Source organism: Helianthus annuus, chromosome 11 (genome assembly GCF_002127325.2).
Source record: "Helianthus annuus cultivar XRQ/B chromosome 11, HanXRQr2.0-SUNRISE, whole genome shotgun sequence".
NCBI classification, from domain to species: domain Eukaryota; kingdom Viridiplantae; phylum Streptophyta; class Magnoliopsida; order Asterales; family Asteraceae; genus Helianthus; species Helianthus annuus.
This window is the reverse complement of record NC_035443.2, coordinates 83,212,744-83,237,017: the sequence shown is the minus strand read 5'-3', so window position 1 is coordinate 83,237,017 and position 24,274 is coordinate 83,212,744.

Genomic DNA, 24,274 nt, shown 5'->3' with positions numbered 1-24,274 from the left:
GCTTAAAAGATTACTTAAGCACTTTAACGAATTACTATCCAACCGAACAACCGGACTATACCCGGAACATAAAAATATTGCCAGAAATATTATTAGCCTTTTTCTGAGCCAGTTAGGGTCCCTGATTACCCTAACACCTGCTTTTTAACGCGTCATGCAACTAACGGGGTTAATCTCTAAAAGTAACCAACTTAATGTAACTGAACTCTAACTGAACAATCGAGATCCAACCGGGTGACCCCCCCCCCCCTTGGGCCGGTTTGGTCCCTTTGTAACTAAGGGTACAACTTTTGATTATTTAATTAGATTTCGTGGATATCTAGAAGCTTGTAAACCGATGGACGATAGCACTTGAAATTCTCTATAAAAACCCCCCACCACACTAGAATTCTTCACACTTACCAATCACCACCAACTCTCTCTCCCTCTTGCTCCTCTCTTCTCGGCCGAGAGCACCCACCCCCATCCATCATATTTTCGGTTCTTGTCTTTCCATTCCAAGCTCACACAAGTGTCGGGAATCACGTACGAGGAAGCTTGAAGCAAGCGGAAGTTGAAGGACCACGTTCATTTGCTTTTATCCACGCCTTTTTCGCCAAAGATCTTCCCTAGCCCCGAGCTAGAGGTATAACATTTAAAACTTGTTCTTGATCGTATCTAAAGTGGCTAAAAGGATTTTTAACGGTTAAAAGTCGGTAACCCATCTTTTGAATCTTTAAAGGCTACTAAAACTCGAATATTGTTGGTTAAAAGCTTATAACGCGTGTAAAAGTCGTAGTATTCGAATATGTTGGTTGTAGAGACCCGATCTATGATGTGGTGGCTCTTATCATCGTTTAACCCGACTTTGTTAAGATCATGAATCTTGACATACACTTGTTTCTTTTGGTACAAGGGTTAAAAGGTGAAACTCCACCACACGAGAAGCATGGACTTGTGTAAAAGTATTTTGACTTGTAAAATAGTGTTTAAAACGAGCCGATCTACGTATGTACAAGTGGTATATTCGTAGAACCAAGTGTCAAGAAAATCATGTTTTATAAAAGTTGGATAACATGTTAACAAAGATGATTTTTATAAACTACAAGTGTATAAACACTTGTGAAACGAAAGATCCGACAAAATAACAATTTTTATAAAAATTGTCGGGAAGTTGTAAAGAGTGATTTGTTCTAAAAACAGGGTTTTTACAAGACTAAACTATTATATACATAGATCCGCTAAATATAACGAGATCTACACAATAGTTTTTAGAGAAACTACAAGTTCATGTAATAATGCGATTTTACATACTAGTCTACAAGTTTGAAGTGTTGAAACTTGTTTAATGTGTTGGGAATTGATTGGTTGATTTAAAAGAAATTGTTGAAGTGATTTTGTAAAAGAAAATGATACGCTTAAAAGCGTGGCCACCTCCAGTTACAGGGGAAACTCTGGCGAAATTTTCTAAAATCTAACACTTAGAATTATTTACAAGTGTTAGACTACATTTGACATATTTTCAAATATATATTTCGCCATGACTTTATCACAAATATTCGGAGGTGGTATTTTCACAAAAACTAAACGTGATAAATATATATTCGGTAAATATATTTTTCACAACACTGTTTATGATTATTTTGTGAAAATGTATAAATATTATTTTTAGAGTAAAAATAATATTTACTAACTTTGTCGAACCCAAAATAATACAAACGCCTACACGACAAACATATAAGTTACAACGGTAATTACTATTACCATTTAATCGCCAAATTACGCTTTATACGGAAATATTCACAAATGCGTACCTTGTCGACGTATTATTTTGGAAAGTATTATGCGAAGAGAAAATATATTATTTTTGAGAAAAATAATTATATGTTGGAATGAGAAATAAAATATATTAAGTGAGACTTAATATTATAAACATGCATGTATTAATTCCCCCATCCTTGGGAAGGAGATTTTCTACCAAGTATATACACGGAACGGTTGTCTAACCGTTTCCCGAAAATGTAAACTATAAAGCTAAAGCACGGCCATCCGTCTAATAGAATTAGCACATGTAGGTCGTTGCGCAGCAGTTGGATATTTGGATTACTTGGTATTGTGACGCACTCACTGTGAGTTCATGTCCCCCTTTTCTCTTAACTGTTTTCAGTTTTATAAACTGCGGGGGTGAAATACATGTTACAATGATTATGAATATGTTTATACATGGTATGGTTAGCGTAAGGAGGGTTACTACTTAGATCATGTGAGTGGGTAGGCGCAACTTGAGGCCATTAATCCTCATAGTAGGACCGAGGGACAGGAGCGGTAGATCTATCTGGGTGTAGCGAGCCCAGCCCCAGGTCCAGCATAACGGACCTCGGGGTGACTTAGTGCCCAACGCATAAATCCGCTAGGTTTGAGTCATCCCTACTTGCACTTCACACATATCAATGGCCTTGCAAACCATTGGTGATCTCTTTTTCCTTATTTGCTACATACCAGGTTTTTGATAAAGATAAAGGTTTATATACTCACTTTCGCATGAACTCGCTCAACATTATTGTTGATTTTTCAACTTACATGTATTTCAGGAAACTAACGATCTGGCGCGGTATGGCTTGTTTTCCGCTGCATAAGTCACCAGGGTCATCCAGGGTTCGGGGAATGTGGCTCTTTCCTGGACAAGTCACAGTCCTTGAATCATGATTATGTTATGTTTGTGGTTGTAAGGTTTAGACAAGTTATGATTGTTGGGTGTTAACCCGTTAAGACAATGTTTTACTATTTTATTTTAATGGATGATCTTGCATATTTTTAATTCATATAGCTTGGTTATGATTAAGCTATGGTATTAAGAAGTCACACCAAATTAACCATGCTTCCGCAAAGCCAGGGTGTGACAGCTTGGTATCAGAGCTCTGATCATAGCGAACTAGGATTCCTTCTCGAGTCTAGACTATGATCACTAGGGTTCTCACGAAAACATTTTTCTGCATACCACTTAAGTCCAGATCCAAAACGTTTTTATAAACAAATGTTGAGCATATTTTATTTATTATTTTTAGGCTCAGTCTGGGAGGCTGAGGCTCGGTCTGGGAGACTGAGGCTCGGTCTGGGAGGCCGAGGCTCGATCTAATGGATCGAGGTAGTTGTCTAGTGGGACTAGGGAGTCAGTCTGGGAGGCTGGGAGAATTTGCTAGTGGGACTAGGGAGTCAGTCTGGGAGGCTGGGAGAATTTGCTAGTGGGACTAGGGAGTCAGTCTGGGAGGCTGGGAAAGTTGGCTAGTGGGACTAGGAAGGACAGTCTGGGAGACTGGGAGGCTAGTGGGACTAGGTGGATTATGTGATTATTACTTGGTAACTTATGTGATTACCTGATTTACTGATTATTTGTGCATACTTGTGATTGTGATACAGACACATGGATACATCAGACACCGGAGACTCAGATACCACTGGACCTCTACCCATAGTGTCGGATGACATTGTGTCATCGGAGCATGAGGTGCATACCTCAGACTACACGAGTACGGACGATGATGACTTTCAGCGCCGTCTGGCAGTGATTCCGGCACCCATACCTTTCGCTGATGAGCATACTGATGACTCCTTTCCCTTCGCTTTACCCGAGGGTGCCTATGAGCCTATTGATGGCGATCCTGCTGAGTATCTTCCCCTTGTTGTGATTCCAGCTCCGATTCCTCTTGCTTCTTACCCAGCACACGAGCTATTACCAGACGCCGAGGCTAACGGCGACATTGATCTCTACGAGGACGAGCCTTTTGAGGACGAGGTTCCTGATGCAGCCCCTTTACCCGCTGGCGGTCTCTTGATGATCGCTGGTGCCCCAGCTGGAGACTCGCCCGTCCACTCACCAGTCCCAGACTCTTTTGAGTCTGTGGCATCTGTACCGTCTCACGAGGTGAGCACGCAACATTTTGTTCATGACTCGGACCCCGATCAGGCATCTTCTACCGCCCCCATTCCGAGCTTTGTGTTTGAGCACGACGATATTGAGGATTCCGATCCCGTTTTTCCTCCAGGATTTGATCCTGACCGCGATATTGAGTATATTCCTATGGACCAGCATATGGAGGACCCTGTTGATCCCGTCGATCCTATCGATCCCTTTGATCCAGAGTTTGATTTTGACATGGCTTTTGACGACCCGGAGCCTGCCGTAGCCCCAGAGCAGGCAGCTGCTTTCGATCCTGTGCATGAGCATGACTTGGTACATGCTGACGTTCCTATTGAGCCCGTTTTGGCTGACCCGCCTGTTGGCGATCTTCCTGTTGATGATGTCCCTTTGTTAGTTGCTGATCATGCTGTTGATCCTTTTGTTGACCCACCTTTGATTGCTGACGTCCCTGTTGACCATCATATTGATCATGTTGATCCTGTCATTGCTGCTTTTGATCCTGTACCCATTGAGCCTGAGCACGCTCTATTTGCAGAGCATATGGATCCACCCGATGAGGAGGCTCAGCACGGTTGGATACCGGCTGACGAGGATGTTCCACCGCTTCCACCACATCACACTGATGCACATCATACTGATTTCTCATTTCAGATCCCACCGTTTGTACCTCCAGCAGGGCCTGGAGAGGGCTCTTCAGCCCACCCTTTTGGGCACATACCGATGCCTATGCCTTTCATGCCTCAGATGACACCTGTTCCATCTTCTGTTCATGTAGCACCATTCGATCCCACCAGCATGCCACTGCTTTGGTCATCTTCCTCACCGATGCCACCCACTGATCCATATCATCCATTCCATATGGGACATACCATAGAGGACGTCTTGATGTCCTTTGTCCATCAGCATGATTCCCATACACAGCGACTCCAGGAGCTCGAGAGAGCTCAGTTATCACTAGGTCCATATCTTGGTCAGACATCCTCATCTTTTCAGCCTTTTCGATCATTACCCCCGGACTTTGCTGCCCGACTTTCGACTATGGAGCAGCAGATTGCATCTGTTATTCGCACTCAGCAGGCGATGGAGGAGGATTGGCTTCATTTACGCCGCTTACTCTACACTCACTTTCCCCCTCCTCCACCCCCATCCGCATAGGGCTCATTGGTGCCATAGTGGTAGACGATGGTGAGACGACCGCGATTGTGACTGCACAGCCTTTTGGAGACCATCTGACGATACTGATTTTTGTTGATATTTGTTGATGTACTGGATGTATGTGACACTGATGTGATATTGTTTTTGACAGGGGTGATGTAGCCCCTATTTGATTTGTGATTGTATGATACAGTGACGTACTGATACCCTTACCACATTATGGTCTCGATATATATAACAATCGCCGTATTCTCACCATATCTGATTCACTTGATTGCTTATTTATGTTTTGTGACATGAGATGTTGTATGTATAATATTTGCGACATGGGATGTTGGGACATGGGATGTTGTATGTATGATATTTGCAACATGGGATGTTGGGACATGGGATGTTGTGTGTATGATATTTGTGACATGGGATGTTGGGACATGGGATGTTGTGTGTGATATATTGATAACATGAGATGTTATATGCTATTACTATTACTATATACGTATGTTTATTATGGCCTAATCGACGTACGCATCTTTAGAAGATGGCACCCAGACGTCAACCGCAGCCGATGCCCACTACTCCTGAAGAACTACAGCAAGTTATTGCTGCCGCCATTGCTCAATATGCTGCCTCGCAAGGAGGACCAAGCGGAAGTAGCTCGAACATTAACGGCAACCAAAATCCTCCTCATGGGTGCACCTACAAACAATTCCTGGACTGTAAGCCCATAAACTTCGACGGCACAGGTGGTGCTGTTGCTTTCGTCCGCTGGGCAGAGAAGACCGAGTCCGTACTTCGCATGAGCAAGTGCGCATTGGATCAGCAAGTCACCTACATCTCAGGGCTATTTGTGGATGGAGCCCTATCCTGGTGGAATCTACAGGTCCAGACCCTTGGCGAAGCCGCAGCTTACGCCCTGACGTGGACTGAGTTGAAAGAGCTTATGCGCAAGAAGTACTGTTCTCGCGCGGAAATTCAGAGGTTAGAGACCGAATTCTGGCACCTGAAGATGGAAGGTTCCAAGGTAGCTGAATATGTTCAGAGGTTCCACGATTTGTCGCATGTGGTACCCTATATGGTTACGCCCGAGTTCAAAAGGATTGAACGCTTCATCTGGGGATTGGCTCCTCAGATAATCAGCATGGTGACTTCTTCCAAACCTGCAACCATCACTGAAGCCATTGATTTGAGTGTGGCTCTCACCGAAGAGGCAATTCGGTTGAACAAGTTTGATGGGGTTGAGCCCAAGAAGAAGGAGACTCATGTGGAGTCATCTGGTGGTAATAAGCGAAAGTTTTCGAGTTTCAAGCAAAGCACTGGGATGGTGGTTAAAAAGGGAGAATCGAATGCGCCAGCTCAAGATACGGCTGGTGGTAGAAAGAAAGGGAAGGGATACATGGGTGCACACCCCAAGTGCAACTCATGCCAAAAACATCAATCTGGTCGTTGCAGCCTGAGAGTTTGTGAATCATGTGGGAAGGCTGGTCATACGAAGGATTTTTGTTGGGCTAGTGCTGGCCGGGGAGGCCAGGGAGGATCTGGGAATAGGAACAACCGTGGTGGTAATGGGAACCGCCCACAAGGAAACCTGGGAGGTGATGGGAACCGTGTTAATAATGCTAACCAAGCGGGCGCCATGAATCGGAACCAGGGAAACCATCAAGCTGGAAACAATGGTGGAAACGGGCAGAGGCCCGGATGTTTCAATTGTGGAGATCAAGGGCATTTCAAGAGGAATTGCCCAGAATTAAACCAGGCACGCGGAAGAGTTTTTAACATGGAGGCCAGGGAAGCGCGCCAAGATCCCAATGTTGTCACTGGTACGTTCCCTGTAAACCAACGCTTTGCATCCGTTTTGTTTGATACTGGTGCCGATTATAGCTTCGTATCGCTAGAATTTAGAAACATGCTTGGTTTAGCCGCTAGTAAGTTAGATATTCCATACTCGATCGAATTAGCGAATGGGAAGTTAGTAGAAGCTAACGAGGTGATTCGAGGTTGCGTAATCGAGTTGGGAGAGCGTGAGTTTGCTCTCGATCTACTACCAGTCCAGTTGGGAAGCTTCGACGTGGTAGTAGGGATGGATTGGTTATCGATTAACAAGGCAGAGATCGTTTGTCACGAGAAGATTATTCGTGTCCCGGTCGATGATGGTGAAACCATTGTTGTTCATGGGGAAAAGCGTGAGACGCCGTTAAGGATGATTAGCTGCCTGAAAGCAAGGAAGTGTTTGCAGAAAGGATGTGTTGCTTTTCTGGCACACATTGTGGATAAAAAGGCTGCTGAGCCGAAGATCGAAGACATCCCTGTCGTGAGGGAGTACCCAGAAGTCTTTCCAGAAGACTTGCCTGGATTGCCGACTCAGAGGCAAGTGGAGTTTCGCATTAACTTAGTTCCAGGCGCTGCGCCTGTGGCTAAGGCACCTTATAGACTCGCTCCGTCTGAGATGCAGGAACTGTCGACACAACTTCAAGAGTTGTTAGACAAGGGTTTTATCCGACCAAGCTTCTCGCCTTGGGGAGCTCCAGTTTTGTTTGTGAAGAAGAAGGACGGTAGTTTCCGTATGTGCATTGACTACAGAGAGTTGAACAAGCTGACAATCAAGAATAGGTATCCCCTGCCAAGAATCGATGATCTGTTCGACCAGCTTCAAGGTTCAAGCTTCTATTCAAAGATCGATCTTCGATCTGGATACCATCAGCTACGGATACAGGAGGAGAGTATCCCGAAGACAGCCTTCAGGACTCGATATGGACACTACGAGTTTCTCGTGATGCCGTTTGGTTTGACAAACGCACCTGCAGTGTTCATGGATTTGATGAACCGAGTTTGTAAGCCGTACTTGGATAAGTTCGTGATCGTATTCATCGACGACATCTTAATTTATTCGAAGACAAAGGCTGAGCACGAGCAGCATCTTAGAGCCATTATGGAGCTGCTAAAGAAGGAACAGTTGTATGCCAAGTTCTCTAAGTGTGAGTTTTGGCTAAGAGAAGTGCAATTCCTTGGGCACGTGGTGAATGGAGATGGAATCCACGTGGATCCCACCAAGATCGAGGCGATCAAAGATTGGGAAACACCAAAGACGCCAACTGAGATTCGGCAATTCTTGGGTTTGGCTGGCTATTATCGAAGGTTCATCGAGAACTTTTCAAAGATCGCTCAACCGTTGACACTCCTCACGCAGAAAGATAAGAAGTTTGATTGGGGAATCAAATAGGATGAAGCGTTTCAGATACTGAAGGATAAGCTTTGTAACGTGCCGATCTTAGCTCTATCGGAAGGTACCGACGATTTTGTGGTATACTGTGACGCATCGCGTCAAGGATTGGGTTGTGTGTTGATGCAACGTCAAAAGGTTATCGCCTACGCATCACGCCAACTGAAAGTGCACGAAAAGAACTATACCACTCATGATCTGGAGCTAGGCGCAGTGGTTTTTGCTTTGAAGATCTGGAGACACTACCTTTATGGTATGAAGTGTACAATCTTTACAGATCACAAGAGCCTCCAGCATATATTCAATCAGAAGGAGTTGAATATGAGGCAAAGACGATGGGTCGAGTTGTTGAACGACTACGACTGCGAGATCAAGTATCATCCAGGGAAGGCGAATGTGGTCGCTGATGCCCTAAGTCGTAAAGAGAGAATCAAGCCCATAAGGGTTAGGGCTATGGAAATGATAATTCAAACCGACCTTTCCTCGCGCGTTCGTGCAACACAGAAGGAAGCTCTCAAGGAGGGAAACCTTGAGGAAGAATATCTCCGTGGGATGGAGAAGATATTGGTGCCAAACAGGGAAGGAACGTTGTGTTTTGGGAAAAGGATTTGGGTTCCTCTGTTTGGTGGTTTAAGAGAGGTTATCTTTGATGAAGCTCACAAGTCGCGGTACTCTATCCACCCTGGAGCGGATAAGATGTACCAAGATCTTAAAGATTATTACTGGTGGCCTAGGATGAAAGGCGATGTTGCTATTTACGTGAGCAAATGTCTAACTTGCGCCAAGGTTAAGGCGGAATACCAGAAGCCTTCGGGACTTCTGCAGCAACCAAAAATTCCCCAGTGGAAGTGGGAAGAAATCTCCATGGATTTTATTACGAAGTTGCCAAGGACGCCAAGAGGCCATGACACTATCTGGGTGATAGTGGATCGCTTAACAAAGTCAGCACACTTCTTGCTTATCCGCGAGAAGGATCATACAAGCAAATTGGCTGAAATCTACATGAGAGAGATTGTTACACGCCATGGAGTACCTCTCTCGATTATTTCTGATAGAGACGGGAGGTTCGTATCGAGGATATGGCAATCCTTCCAGGAAGCTTTTGGCTCAAAGCTGAATATGAGCACAGCTTTTCACCCGCAGACCGACGGACAAAGCGAGCGGACGATTCAGACGTTGGAGGACATGCTGAGAGCATGTGTGATGGATTTAGGCGGTAGCTGGGATAAGCATTTACCCCTGGTTGAATTTTCCTACAACAACAGCTACCACACCAGAATTGGTGCCGCGCCATTCGAAGCGTTATATGGGCGCAAGTGCAGGTCGCCGCTTTGTTGGTCTGACGCAGGCGATAGACAATTGGTAGGTCCCGATGTAGTTCAGGAAACTACAGATAAGATTACGCAAATCCGAGATCGCATTAGTGCGGCTCGTGACCGTCAGAAGACCTACGCAGACCTGAAAAGGAAACCTCAGGAGTTTGAGGTTGGGGATATGGTTTTGTTGAAGGTATCACCCTGGAAGGGTGTGGCACGATTTGGGAAACGTGGGAAGTTGAATCCACGCTACATTGGTCCTTTCAAGGTTTTGGAAAGAATTGGGACCGTAGCATACAAGTTGGATCTACTTGCCGAACTGAATAATGTTCACGATACATTTCATGTATCTAATCTGAAGAGAAGTCCAACTCAAGTTAACGTTGCCATTCCTACCGACGAAATTCATATTGATGACACGCTCCACTTCGTTGAAGAACCTGTCGAGGTCACGGATTGGAAAGTTAACAAGACCCGCCGGAGCAGTGTCAAGCTCGTCAAAGTTCGCTGGAATGCTAGACATGGTCCTGAGTTCACCTGGGAGCGTGAAGACCGAATGAAAGAGAAATACCCCCACTTATTTCTTGAGAACCCTGCTTCTACAAGCAGAATTTAAAATTTCGGGACGAAATTTATTTAACGGGGGGAGAATGTGACAACCCTCACTAAACCAGGTATCCGTACGACTTAATTAACTATTAATTGTTGCCTAATTACTGTGCTTAACTGAGATTTCTGATAAACTGCTACTTGATTTCTGATACTTGTTCATATCTGCATCATACTTTGATTTTTCCGTCACTACATTATTACTTACTGAATTCTAGTGACAAACATGATGCACAATAGCACAGTAGCATTTGAACGGATAACCTATTGAACATGCTGATATAGCCAGCATCAGGCAGACACTGCCTCTAAAGGCCTGAATGAGCCAGAAATATTTTACTACACCCGTAGTGTGTGTAGGAATACAAGGGTTGTATAATTGCGTCTCTAGGAATAAGATACAGAGATTGGATGTGCCTAAAACGTACTCTAAGCACGAAACACAGCACTTTTATCAACACACTAGCTTCTAGCTAACTAATAAAGTGCCAAAATACGAGGAATTATTCCTGACACTTTGCAGAATAAATTGTGTCGCTAAAAAAATATTATTTACAACGCTTAAAAGATTACTTAAGCACTTTAACGGATTACTATCCAACCGAACAACCGGACTATACCCGGAACATAAAAATATTGCTAGAAATATTATTAGCCTCTTTCTGAGCCAGTTAGGGTCCCTGATTACCCTAACACCTACTTTTTAACGCGTCATGCAACTAACGGGGTTAATCTCTAAAAGTAACCAACTTAATGTAACTGAACTCTAACTGAACAATCGAGATCCAACCGGGTGACCCCCCCCCCTTGGGCCGGTTTGGTCCCTTTGTAACTAAGGGTACAACTTTTGATTATTTAATTAGATTTTGTGGATATCTAGAAGCTTGTAAACCGATGGACGATAGCACTTGAAATTCTCTATAAAAACCCCCCACCACACTAGAATTCTTCACACTTACCAATCACCACCAACTCTCTCTCCCTCTTGCTCCTCTCTTCTCGGCCGAGAGCACCCACCCCCATCCATCATATTTTCGGTTCTTGTCTTGCCATTCCAAGCTCACACAAGTGTCGGGAATCACGTACGAGGAAGCTTGAAGCAAGCGGAAGTTGAAGGACCACGTTCATTTGCTTTTATCCACGCCTTTTTCGCCAAAGATCTTCCCTAGCCCCGAGCTAGAGGTATAACATTTAAAACTTGTTCTTGATCGTATCTAAAGTGGTTAAAAGGATTTTTAACGGTTAAAAGTCGGTAACCCATCTTTTGAATCTTTAAAGGCTACTAAAACTCGAATATTGTTGGTTAAAAGCTTATAACGCGTGTAAAAGTCGTAGTATTCGAATATGTTCGTTGTAGAGACCCGATCTACGATGTGGTGGCTCTTATCATCGTTTAACCCGACTTTGTTAAGATCATGAATCTTGACATACACTTGTTTCTTTTGGTACAAGGGTTAAAAGGTGAAACTCCACCACACGAGAAGCATGGACTTGTGTAAAAGTATTTTGACTTGTAAAATAGTGTTTAAAACGAGCCGATCTACGTATGTACAAGTGGTATATTCGTAGAACCAAGTGTCAAGAAAATCATGTTTTATAAAAGTTGGATAACATGTTAACAAAGATGATTTTTATAAACTACAAGTGTATAAACACTTGTGAAACGAAAGATCCGACAAAATAACAATTTTTATAAAAATTTTCGGGAAGTTGTAAAGAGTGATTTGTTCTAAAAACGGGGTTTTTACAAGACTAAACTATTATATACATAGATCCGCTAAATATAACGAGATCTACACAATAGTTTTTAGAGAAACTACAAGTTCATGTAATAATGCGATTTTACATACTAGTCTACAAGTTTGAAGTGTTGAAACTTGTTTAATGTGTTGGAAATTGATTGGTTGATTTAAAAGAAATTGTTGAAGTGATTTTGTAAAAGAAAATGATACGCTTAAAAGCGTGGCCACCTCCAGTTACAGGGGAAACTCTGGCGAAATTTTCTAAAATCTAACACTTAGAATTATTTACAAGTGTTAGACTACTTTTGACATATTTTCAAATATATATTTCGCCATGACTTTATCACAAATATTCGGAGGTGGGATTTTCACAAAAACTAAACGTGATAAATATATATTCGGTAAATATATTTTTCACAACACTGTTTATGATTATTTTGTGAAAATGTATAAATATTATTTTTAGAGTAAAAATAATATTTACTAACTTTGTCGAACCCAAAATAATACAAACGCCTACACGACAAACATATAAGTTACAACGGTAATTACTATTACCATTTAATCGCCAAAACGTAACTTACGCTTTATACGGAAATATTCACAAATGCGTACCTTGTCGACGTATTATTTTGGAAAGTATTATGCGAAGAGAAAATATATTATTTTTGAGAAAAATAATTATATTTTGGAATGAGAAATAAAATATATTAAGTGAGACTTAATATTATAAACATGCATGTATTAATTCCCCCATCCTTGGGAAGGATATTTTCTACCAAGTATATACACGGAACGGTTGTCTAACCGTTTCCCGAAAATGTAAACTATAAAGCTAAAGCACGGCCATCCGTCTAATAGAATTAGCACATGTAGGTCGTTGCGCAGCAGTTGGATATTTGGATTACTTGGTATTGTGACGCACTCACTGTGAGTTCATGTCCCCCTTTTCTCTTAACTGTTTTCAGTTTTATAAACTGCGGGGGTGAAATACATGTTACAATGATTATGAATATGTTTATACATGGTATGGTTAGCGTAAGGAGGGTTACTACTTAGATCATGTGAGTGGGTAGGCGCAACTTGAGGCCATTAATCCTCGTAGTAGGACCGAGGGACAGGAGCGGTAGATCTATCTGGGTGTAGCGAGCCCAGCCCCAGGTCCAGCATAACGGACCTCGGGGTGACTTAGTGCCCGACGCATAAATCCGCTAGGTTTGAGTCATCCCTACTTGCACTTCACACATATCAATGGCCTTGCAAACCATTGGTGATCTCTTTTTCCTTATTTGCTACATACCAGGTTTTTAATAAAGATAAAGGTTTATATACTCACTTTCGCATGAACTCGCTCAACATTATTGTTGATTTTTCAACTTACATGTATTTCAGGAAACTAACGATCTGGCGCGGTATGGCTTGTTTTCCGCTGCATAAGTCACCAGGGTCATCCAGGGTTCGGGGAATGTGGCTCTTTCCTGGACAAGTCACAGTCCTTGAATCATGATTATGTTATGTTTGTGGTTGTAAGGTTTAGACAAGTTATGATTGTTGGGTGTTAACCCGTTAAGACAATGTTTTACTATTTTATTTTAATGGATGATCTTGCATATTTTTAATTCATATAGCTTGGTTATGATTAAGCTATGGTATTAAGAAGTCACACCAAATTAACCACGCTTCCGCAAAGCCAGGGTGTGACATAGCTAGCAGTTCATCCAGCTGGGTCCTTAACTCCTTCATTTCGGTCGGTGCTAGCCTGTAAGGCGCTCTAGCAATAGGTGCTGCTCCAGGGATGATATCAATCCTGAATTCCACTTGTCTAACTGGTGGCAACCCAGGTAGATCTTCAGGGAAAACTTCTGGATACTCCGAAATGACGGGAATGTCTTCTATCTTCGGTTTAGGCTCTTCAATGATCACCTGTGCCATGTAGATGACACAACCCTTCTTCAAACATTTTGAAGCTTTGAGCATTGTCACTTGCTCAGGCAATCCGTACTGTGTATCTCCCTGAATGGTAAGCGATTCACCAGCCGGAGTCTTTATCACAATCTGCTTTCTGTTGCAGACGATTTGGGCCTGGTTGTGAGATAACCAGTCCATACCCAATACTAGGTCAAAACCGGCCAATTTAAAGGGAAGTAGAGATAGAGGAAAAGAGTGGTTCCTAATGGATATCACACATCCATCTAACACAGTGGAGACGGTTTCAATGGTTCCATCCGCTAGCTCTACCTCGTAATTCACATTTAAGGTTTTGACAGGCATATTCAGCAATTTACAAAATTTATGATCTACGAAAGACTTATCAGCGCCCGAATCAAAAAGTACTCTTGCAAAGATATCATTTACGAGAAAAGTACCTGTGATTATGTTGTCATCCAGCACTGCTTCTTTCGCCTCCATCCTGAAGACTCTAGCATTGTTCTTCTTGGCCTCTTCAGGCTTCTTGGTATATTTAGGGCAGTTGCTTTTAATGTGCCCCTTCTCATTGCAGTTATAGCAAGTAGCATCTTTTATTTTCTTGCAGTCCACGGTTTTGTGGTCCTTGGACTTGCACAACCCGCAAGCATACGACCTCGACTGGGTCTGCGAGTTTGACTCGAGCCTACACTTTCCAAAGTGATGTCTCTTTCAAGTCTTACACTTGGGCTTCTCACCAGCCTGTTGCCCATCTTTCCTTGACTCCGACCCCCTCTTGTTATCACCGTTTCCACGGTGTTTCTTGCTCGACCTCCGTGAAGTTTCATCTTCACGCTTTCTCTTTTCAGCTTCTTTGTTCCTTAGCGATCTTTGTCGAACTGCATCCAGAGTAAGGGACAAAGATATGTCTGCTACAGATCGAAAGGTCGCTGGCCGAGAGGCCTTCACGCTTGCCTTTATTTCGGGGGCTAACCCACCGATGAAACGAGCGATTCTTTTTGGCTCCGGGGTTACCAGGTATGGAACCAACCGAGACATCGTGTTGAAGCTCGTCAGGTAAGCTTGGCAGTCAAGGTTTGTCATCACTAATGATAGAAAATCAGATTCTATCTTTTCCACCTCATGTTGAGGGCAGTAATTCTCCTTGATGAGAGAAACAAATTCCTCCCATGTCATGCTGTAAAGAACAGCCTTTCCCGAGGCCTGAACCAACGACCTCCACCAAGTCAGGGCCTCGCCCTTGAATGATTGAGACACAAACTTTACCACGTCTCTTTCCGCACAGCCACTGATGTCCACCACGGTGTCCATCTCGTCAAGTCATGTCATGCAATCGACCGCTCCTTTCTCCCCGTTGAAGTCCCGGGGCTTGCATGATACAAAGTATTTGTAGGTGCAGCCTCTGGCGCGAGATGCGTCAATATATACTCTTTCTTGACGGACACTGTTCTCATTGGACGAATGATTATCATCGTCCTTTTTAGGCTTAGACAGCGGTTTGCTGTGAGATTTTGTGTGTGTCTTTGGCTTGGAGTGTGGTTTGGATATAGTTCGGCTCCGAGATTCGGTATATTCCTCATATTGTCGATCCAGAGCTGCCTTGACAGCGTTATCGACAAGAGCTTTCAACTCTGCGCCCGTCAGATGAACTTGGGCGTTATCATATTCGTCTTCCTTCGTGTGGCTATTTTCTCCACTAGAATCAGCCATGGTAACTTGTATCTGTTACAGAAGATAACGAAAATTTTATTTAGGAGTTTATTATGGAATTGTCTTTTATGGCAATTCATTAACCATGGTAACAGAGACCATATCTGGTTAATTTGTTACTCATTTTTATTTAGGATTTGAACATACTTATCCTAATTACGATCAATATTGCTAGTGGCATAACAGCCTAGTCACGAGGACGTTATTATAATATTAGCCGAGATTACAGAGAATCAAGGTATGAAGGTTTGAACCGTAGTCCTTTCACCCTTTCTGACAGGGAGTCATAGACCACCACTGTCTTTTGTCTTATTATGACAATGATTATGGCCCATAGGCACTAAATCACTAATGGATGTTTAATAATTCGGCCCGTAGGCACTACATCGCTAATGGATGTTTAACAAGTTCGGCCCGTAGGCACTACATCACTAATGGATGTTAAATAATTGATCATCTTTATTGACGATTTAACCCATGATTTATTATATCATTAATTTGGGCTTTGAAATCCTTAGAAGGATTCTTATATAAGAATGACGCATGCGATTTTAACGAATCACATCTGCCATGAACGTTAACATGTTTACAGAGGTTAACTGGAATTCTGAATCTTTTAATCAGGTCTTACCATCTTGGCCGGGTCTAAAAAGACAACTGGCTAGGTTTCACTCCTAAGATTCTTTATTTAGGCAGATTTAAATTTAAAAGGAATGATTTCGATTTATTTCATACATAGTAATAACAAAATGAAATCTATAACATAACATTCCATAAACTTTAAATACGATTATACGCTGCCCTAAACGGGACTTTTAAACAAGTACATACCTACATAGAGGTTAACAAAGAGACAAGTCCACGCAGGGACCAATGCAAGATAAGTGTCCACGCAGGGACTAAAGGATAAGTCCACGTAGGGACTGAAATACGATAAACGTCCACGCAGGGACTTATTTAAAATAGACATTACATTAGAACATATATAAGGACTAATGGTCACGTTTCTTCTTCTTGCCCTTCAACAAGTTTGCTAGGCCCTTAAGGAATCCCCTGTTGTTCTTTCGTTCTTCCTCGAAATCTCGTTCCACACGACTTAACCGGTGGAGGATTTCTTCTTGTTCAGGAGGAGAGAAACGTGGTTGTGGCGCCGGTTGCGGAACAGGAGGTCTAGGAGGTGCTGGATACCCATGAGCTGAGTAGTCCGGTATCCCTAGGTTTCCAAGCTCCGTCGGGATAGCGGGCATTATACCTAGCCGCTATCACATATGGGTCGCGCTCATAGTTGTAATTGTAATGCGTATGCGACGGCTGATCGAACGGGTTGTATGCCATTGGACCCGTGTATGCAGGTATTGGGTGGTCATACCCAAATGGTGGCGAAGATGGTGCAACTGGTGCGGAGTTCGCCTCCTGTACTAGACTTGAAGGTCCTTCTTCAGGTACTGACGGATAGTGACTAGCACTCGAGTGGCGAGGGGTGCTGAAATGAAATTCCCCTCCTCGGGTAGACATCCGTGTGCCTGATCTTCTCCGCCTTGGCGGATCTGGAACTATTGGTTGAACCGGTGGCGGTGGTGGTGGCGTAACTGCCACGAAACGTGGATCCTCGGAGGGATCTTGTTGTTGTTGATGCTCGTGTTGCGATGTCTGATGGGAGGGTGTGAAGTACCACTCGTGTTGGTTGAACAGCACTTGAAAACTATCTGGCCCTTGATAAGGTGTGCCATGAAAAGAAGATCCATCAGAGATCTCGATAGGATGTGTGGGCATACCACGAGCAGGTTCTATGGGATCTGTGTCCTCATCCATATGGTCTTCTGAGAAGTGATCCTGTGGTCCTAACGGGACAAAGCCTGCAGGTTCCTGAATGTAATCTGTTGGGTTAAACTGACCTCTGAAGTAAGGAGTGGGATCATCAAAAGCACGGTGCGATGCAGATCGCTGTAAAAAGGATGGTTGAGGGTTATTGGGATTATTTTCCGAGTCTGGTCCAAATGAATGGCGGTATGAGGGTGTTGAGCTATGCGAGGTAGAATGTCTCGCAGGTTCAAAAAGATTTCTTCGTCTCTGTGGTTCTTCACTCCTTGTACTGGAAGGAGCTCGCGTGTTCGAAGGTCCAGCTTCGTGATCATGGTGAGTAATGATCGTTCCTCTGCCTCTTCCTCCTCTTCCTCGTCTGATTGCAGGCGGCATATTTCCTGCTTTTAAAACTTTAAATAACAATAAACAATAAAAAGACAAACTGGAATAACAAATTCGAATTTGTCCTATGTTCTTGTCTAGACTCAAGTATGTGCAATTGTGTAACTGAGATTAAACACAAAGGCTAGTGTTTAATTCGCTCAGTGTTGGCTCTGATACCAACCTGTCACACCCCGATTTCCACGTGTCTCACTGGTGGGCCCGGTGGGGGATTACCGTGACGTAGTTGGCAACAATATAGTCAAACCACACAATTATATGAATGCACAGCGGAAGCATAAAGATAATATATTTCAACTTTAAGTGTAATATCAATGTATCACCATTGTTGAAATAATAATCCACAGGGGATCAAATAGAAATAACAAAAGTATTGTTCAACAGACTTTAGGCATCTTAAGCGTGCGAGACTTCTAGTGATGCTAAGGAGAAATCCCAGCAAATTACGCCTAGTACATGCATTTAGTCTTTTTGGGGAAAATACGTCAGTTTACACTGGTAAATACATTCAACTGACACTTTTGTAAAAATGTTAATAAAATTGGTTTAAATGCTCAAGGCACAAACTCTTTATAACTTGGGATAATTTATAATTAAATCTTGTAAAGAATTACATGTTACTATGCGTTCGGTCGCCCGAGTCGTGTCGGGTTAAAGTTTAATAGACACACCACATAGTATAAAACCGTGGCGGGTAACCAACGGCTACACTTTTATAATTATAGACATAATGCCGGGTGTACGCCTACACCGGGATGTCAAGGTCGTGGCCATTCGTAAATGCTGCCAAGGATATCCGGGACATGGTCATTAAGCCCCCAAAGGCGTCAAGCCAACAAAACAAGTTTTCAAACGGGTCACATTGATAATACCCAACCACTAATGAGTTGGGGTCAATTGCCCGACCAAGCGGTATTTTAGATACCGTAACCCAAGCCCGTATAACGGAAAATAAATTAAAAGTATTTACCTTTGCAAGTATAATCCTTAATTGAATAAATCACAGATAGCTTTTACTGGTCTCCTATTCTGGAATGAAGGTTTTAAAATAACCTATTAGAATCCTAACGGGTCTTTATATTTGCCGTAGCTTACACCGGTCAGTTTCAAAGTATAGTTATGGTTTAATCGCGTGAAAGGCGAAAACCGTGAATGGAGTGTGATTTTGACCCAACAAGTTTGAAGACTTGTTTTATATGGGTATAATAATCATACTCTGGATTTTGGGGTCCAAACAATATGGTTTGACCCGTTTCGGCTAATTTATGTAAACTAGTTACATAAGCCGAACCGTGTGCGCAAAAGGCGCAACGGATAACCGAAAGAGTCCTACACTGTTTTCCTAAGTCAACATGCCTTAAAGAGGTTGTGGTATCAGTAGGATACCTTCCATAATGCCCGTAACGAGTTTAAGTTGTTATTATGCCCCGTAGGGGTATTTTGGTCCTTTTTAAAGATTATAAAAGAGGTTTTAGAGTTATACAGGAAATCTGAGTTTCCCGAACAGTTTATAAGGTCTAAAATACTTTATTTATTATTTAAAATCAGTAGCAACTGGAATCGGGTCAAAAGACCTTGTAGAACCCAAGTTATGGCCGAAAAGGGTATATTCGGTATTTACCGAACCGTTGCCATAACCGTAGGTTATGAGCAGGTTAAAAATAATTAAAAATCTTTAAAAATCCAAAAATATTATTTTACAACAGTGAGCAAAAGGTTTGGTGTCGAAATCTGGGTTTAGATAGGCGTTATGCTAATTGCGCGGTTTATTACAAAAGTTTTCTTTAATTGCGCTATTTAGCATAACTCATATTCTGGACCTCGGATTGACGTGAAATTTTAAGGACATGCTTAGAAATCAGTAACCAAGGTTATGATCCGTTCACGTGTCCGAAATTCTCGTTTTAATTTATAAAGGGCGTTACGGTCAACTTTTAAGCATTTAACGGAAATGTGTAAAAGACTCGGACAAACATTGAACCGGTCACAGAGGGTTATACCATCATGTAACCTGGTCCTAAGAGAGTCCTAAGGCATATCTAAATCAAACTTTAACGGGTCAGAACTGAAGTCAATGCAAAAGTCAAATCTTTTGCCAATTTCGGCTCGGAACCGGGTCAAAACAGAAAATGGTCGGACGAAACAAGCTTAGACAAGTTTATATACTTATTATTATGTTTTATGAGTGTTCAAACAGGTTACATATCATCTACATTACAGATTATGCAAGAAATCGCAAAATAACATTTCTGTTGACTTTTTCTAAGCACGTTTGACTCGATTTTTGATCTAGTTAGAGTGGGAATCAGAGGGTGCCCTTTTAGGGGTTTAATGCCCACATGATTACCATCATATAACTATCTTCGATCCGATAAATCACTGGACCATTCGTGATTTATCACCAAGTCAATCGTTAATTACGACGGATTGACTTTTAGGCTAAAACTATTGAAAAATGAAACCACAAAGGGTTAGGCAACTTACAGAAGCTTGGTGCACGAATTAGGATGCTAGAAGAAAGCTTTGGAGCTCCAGAAGTGAGTTAGAATGCAGGTTTGAGGTGTGACTCATTAGTGTGCAATGTAGTGCCTTTTATAGTGGATTTCCAAGCACAAGATCACAACAACTCAGCCTACAAGGGAGTATGGATGATCAGCAGGTGGCCCTTGGTGCTAGGAGGCAAGTAGAGGGCGCCCATGCTTCATTTATTGCACTTTTGATCGTTCACAACTCCAAACAACAAGTCTGTCCAAAGTTTCTGCATCTGGGTGGTTCACGCGGCCCGCATTAGATCTCATGCAGCTTGTACGCGGGCCGCATGGATCTTCATGTCAGACGCGTATCCACAGATGGCTCGCGGCCCGCTTCAACTTATGTTTTTCACTCAGGCGGGCCGCCTGAGGCCTGTTTTCAAAGATTTTTAAATCTTTTGTAATGATTAACCGAATCTTTGTAATTAATAACCTGACCTTTCGGGTTTGAAGGGGTAACTTTGCGATTTGGCCCTCGGTTAATTACAATTAAGGGCCTCGTGCCATTTACCCGCACTGTCAAGTCCCTGGTTAATTTAATTACTATCCGGAAAGCCTTAACTTTCATTGTTGACGCTTTTAACCCTTCTCGTACGAATTTGATCATAACTTTCTCGTTTTAAAACGGAACTTCGCGAAATTTATATAGTACATTCTAGTGAGCGTATTTTACTTGTACAAAGCCTCGGGTTCGTCAAAGGGTCACTTAGAGGTATAATAAAACATGTTGACACAGTTAACCCCTGCAGCTTGTAATCTCTCACTTTCTTCCGCGTTTCGCTTCCGTACGATCCATGATTTATTCGTTTGAAGGTACAAGCATCGTTTAGGGTTACTATACAGTATATTTACCCTTTGTTGACATTTATAACCCTCGAATTTACACACTTTCAAGGTTTGTCAACTTTAGTCCTTTATTTAATATTTAATGCCACGTGTAAACTCATGACACGTGTTAACACATTATTGGACACAAAATTTCGAGGTGTTACATAGAAACATCGAGGCCTCACATGTTATCAGCAGCTGCAAACTAGTACTGTCTGGTCAGACCTATAGCATCGATCTTTTCCCTATCGTTCTTGGAAGCTTCGACGTCGTCATCGGTATGGATTGGTTATCCAAACATCGCGCTGAAATCCTCTGTCAAGAGAAAATGGTTCGCATCCCCCGCCGTTCTGGCAAACCCCTCATCGTACAAGGTGACAAAGGCGGAGAAGTCACAGGCATCATCTCGTTCTTGAAAGCCCAGAAGTGTTTACGAAAGGGGCACACCGCTATCTTAGCACTTGTCACCAACACACAGGAAAAGGAAAAGAGGATTGAAGATTTTCCAGTGGTACGCGACTACCCCGAGGTATTTCCTGAAGAACTGTCTGGACTCCCTCCCCACCGTCAGGTCGAATTCCAAATCGAGCTAGCTCCCGGAGCAGCACCTATAGCTCGTGCGCCTTATCGACTAGCCCCCGCAGAACTGAAGGAACTCTCTATGCAACTACAGGAACTATTGGATAAAGGATTTATCCATCCTAGTTCGTCACCCTGGGGAGCACCAGTGCTCTTTGTTAAGGAGAAGGATGGCACATTCCGAATGTGCATCGACTTTCGTGAGCTGAACAAGGTCCCACCATCAAGAATCGCTACCCTCTCCCAAGTATCGACGATCTATTCGATCAGTTGCAAGGATCGAGCTACTACTCTAAGATTGACCTGCGATCAGGTTATCATCAGCTAAGAGCCCGTGACGAAGACATTTCCAAAACTGCATTCAGAACTCGTTATGGTCATTACGAATTCCTTGTCATGCCCTTTGGAATGACCAACGCACCCACAGTTTTCATGGATCTCATGAACCGAGTGTGCAAGCCTTACCTCGACAAGTTCGTAATTGTGTTTATCGACGACATCCTGATCTACTCAAAAAGTCAAGAAGAGCATGTACAGCACCTACGCCTTATTCTCGAACTCCTTCGCGATGAGCAACTGTACACCAAATTCTCGAAATGTGACTTCTGGCTTTGAGAAGTCCATTTCCTTGGGCTCGTGGTCAATAAGGACGGAATTCACGTCGACCCAGCCAAGATCGACTCTGTAAAGAACTGGCCTACACCTAAAACTCCGACCGAAGTTCGCCAATTCTTGGGATTGGCAGGATACTATCGTAGATTTATCAAGGGATTTTCGAAGATTGCTCAGCCCCTCACGACTCTCACCCAGAAGGGTATTGCTTACAAATGGAATGAAGCTCAGGAGTCCGCATTCCAGAAGCTGAAGGATAACCTCTGTAGTGCTCCTATTCTCTCGTTACCTGAAGGTACCGATGACTTTGTGGTCTACTGCGATGCGTCTATTCATGGGCTCGGTTGCGTGTTGATGCAACGCGAGAAGGTTATTGCCTACGCTTCTCGACAACTTAAGACTCACGAAAGGAACTACACTACGAACGACTTGGAACTGGGAGCAGTGGTTTTTGCTCTTAAGATATGGATACATTACCTGTACGGTACCAAGTGCACTATTTACACTGATCACAGGAGTCTCGAGCATATCTTCAAGCAAAAGGAATTAAACATGCGACAACGTCGGTGGGTCGAACTCTTGAATGATTAGGAATGTGCAATCAAGTACCATCCGGGCAAGGCCAATGTCGTGGCAGACGCCCTCAGCCGAAAGGACACTACACCCAAGCGCGTGCGAGCGCTACAACTTACTATCCAGTCTAACCTCCCTACTCAGATTCGAAATGCTCTGGTTGAAGCACTGAAACCAGAGAACATCAAGGCTGAGTCCCTACGAGGATCGAGGCAGCGATTAGAACAAAAAGAAGATGGCGCTTACTATGTGACAGGGCGCATTTGGGTTCCACTCTATGGAGATCTACGTGAACTTGTGATGGACGAAGCCCATAAGTCCCGTTACTCAGTACATCCTGGTTCGGATAAGATGTACCACGACATAAGGACTACATATTGGTGGCCTGGCATGAAAGCCCACATAGCAACATATGTCAGCAAATGTTTGACCTGCGCAAGAGTCAAGACAGAGTACCAGAAACCAGCGGGCCTACTCCAACAACCAGAAATCCCGAAATGGAAATGGGAGCAAATTTCCATGGATTTCGTCACGGGCCTACCTAGATCCCAACGCGGGAATGACACTATTTGGGTGATAGTAGATCGATTGACCAAGTCTGCACACTTTTTGGCTATTAAAGAAACATACAAGTTTTCTACCTTGGCAGATGTTTACTTAAAGGAAGTGGTTTCGAGGCACGGGGTGCCAACTTCCATTATTTCCGATCGAGACGCACGATTTACTTCCGAGTTGTGGCAAGCTATGCACAAATCCTTTGGCTCACGTTTGGACATGAGCACCGCTTATCACCCACAAACGGATGGGCAGTCGGAACGCACCATCCAAACCCTGGAAGACATGCTTAGGGAATGTGTGATCAATTTCGGCAAGAATTGGGAGAAGCATCTACCGCTAGTGGAATTCTCGTATAATAACAGCTACCACACCAGCATTCCGGCAGCACCCTTCGAGGCATTGTACGGTCGTAAATGCCGATCACCTCTTTGCTGGGCGGAAGTTGGTGACAGCCAGGTCACAGGTCCAGAATTGGTGGTAGACACAATGGAAAGGATTGCCTAGATCAGACAACGCATAGCGGCAGCTCGAGACCGTCAGAAAAGCTACGCTGATAAGCGTAGGAAACCGCTAGAATTCCAGGTCGGGGACCGGGTTCTACTCAAAGTCTCACCCTGGAAGGGTGTGGTTCGTTTCGGTAAACGGGGCAAGCTGAATCCGCGATATGTCGGACCATTCGAAATTACCGAGAAAATCGGTAAGGTTGCGTATAGATTGAATCTGCCTGAAGAGCTGAGTGCGGTGCACAACGTCTTTCACGTGTCTAATCTGAAGAAGTGTCTGTCAGATGAAACACTCATCATTCCCTTCAAGGA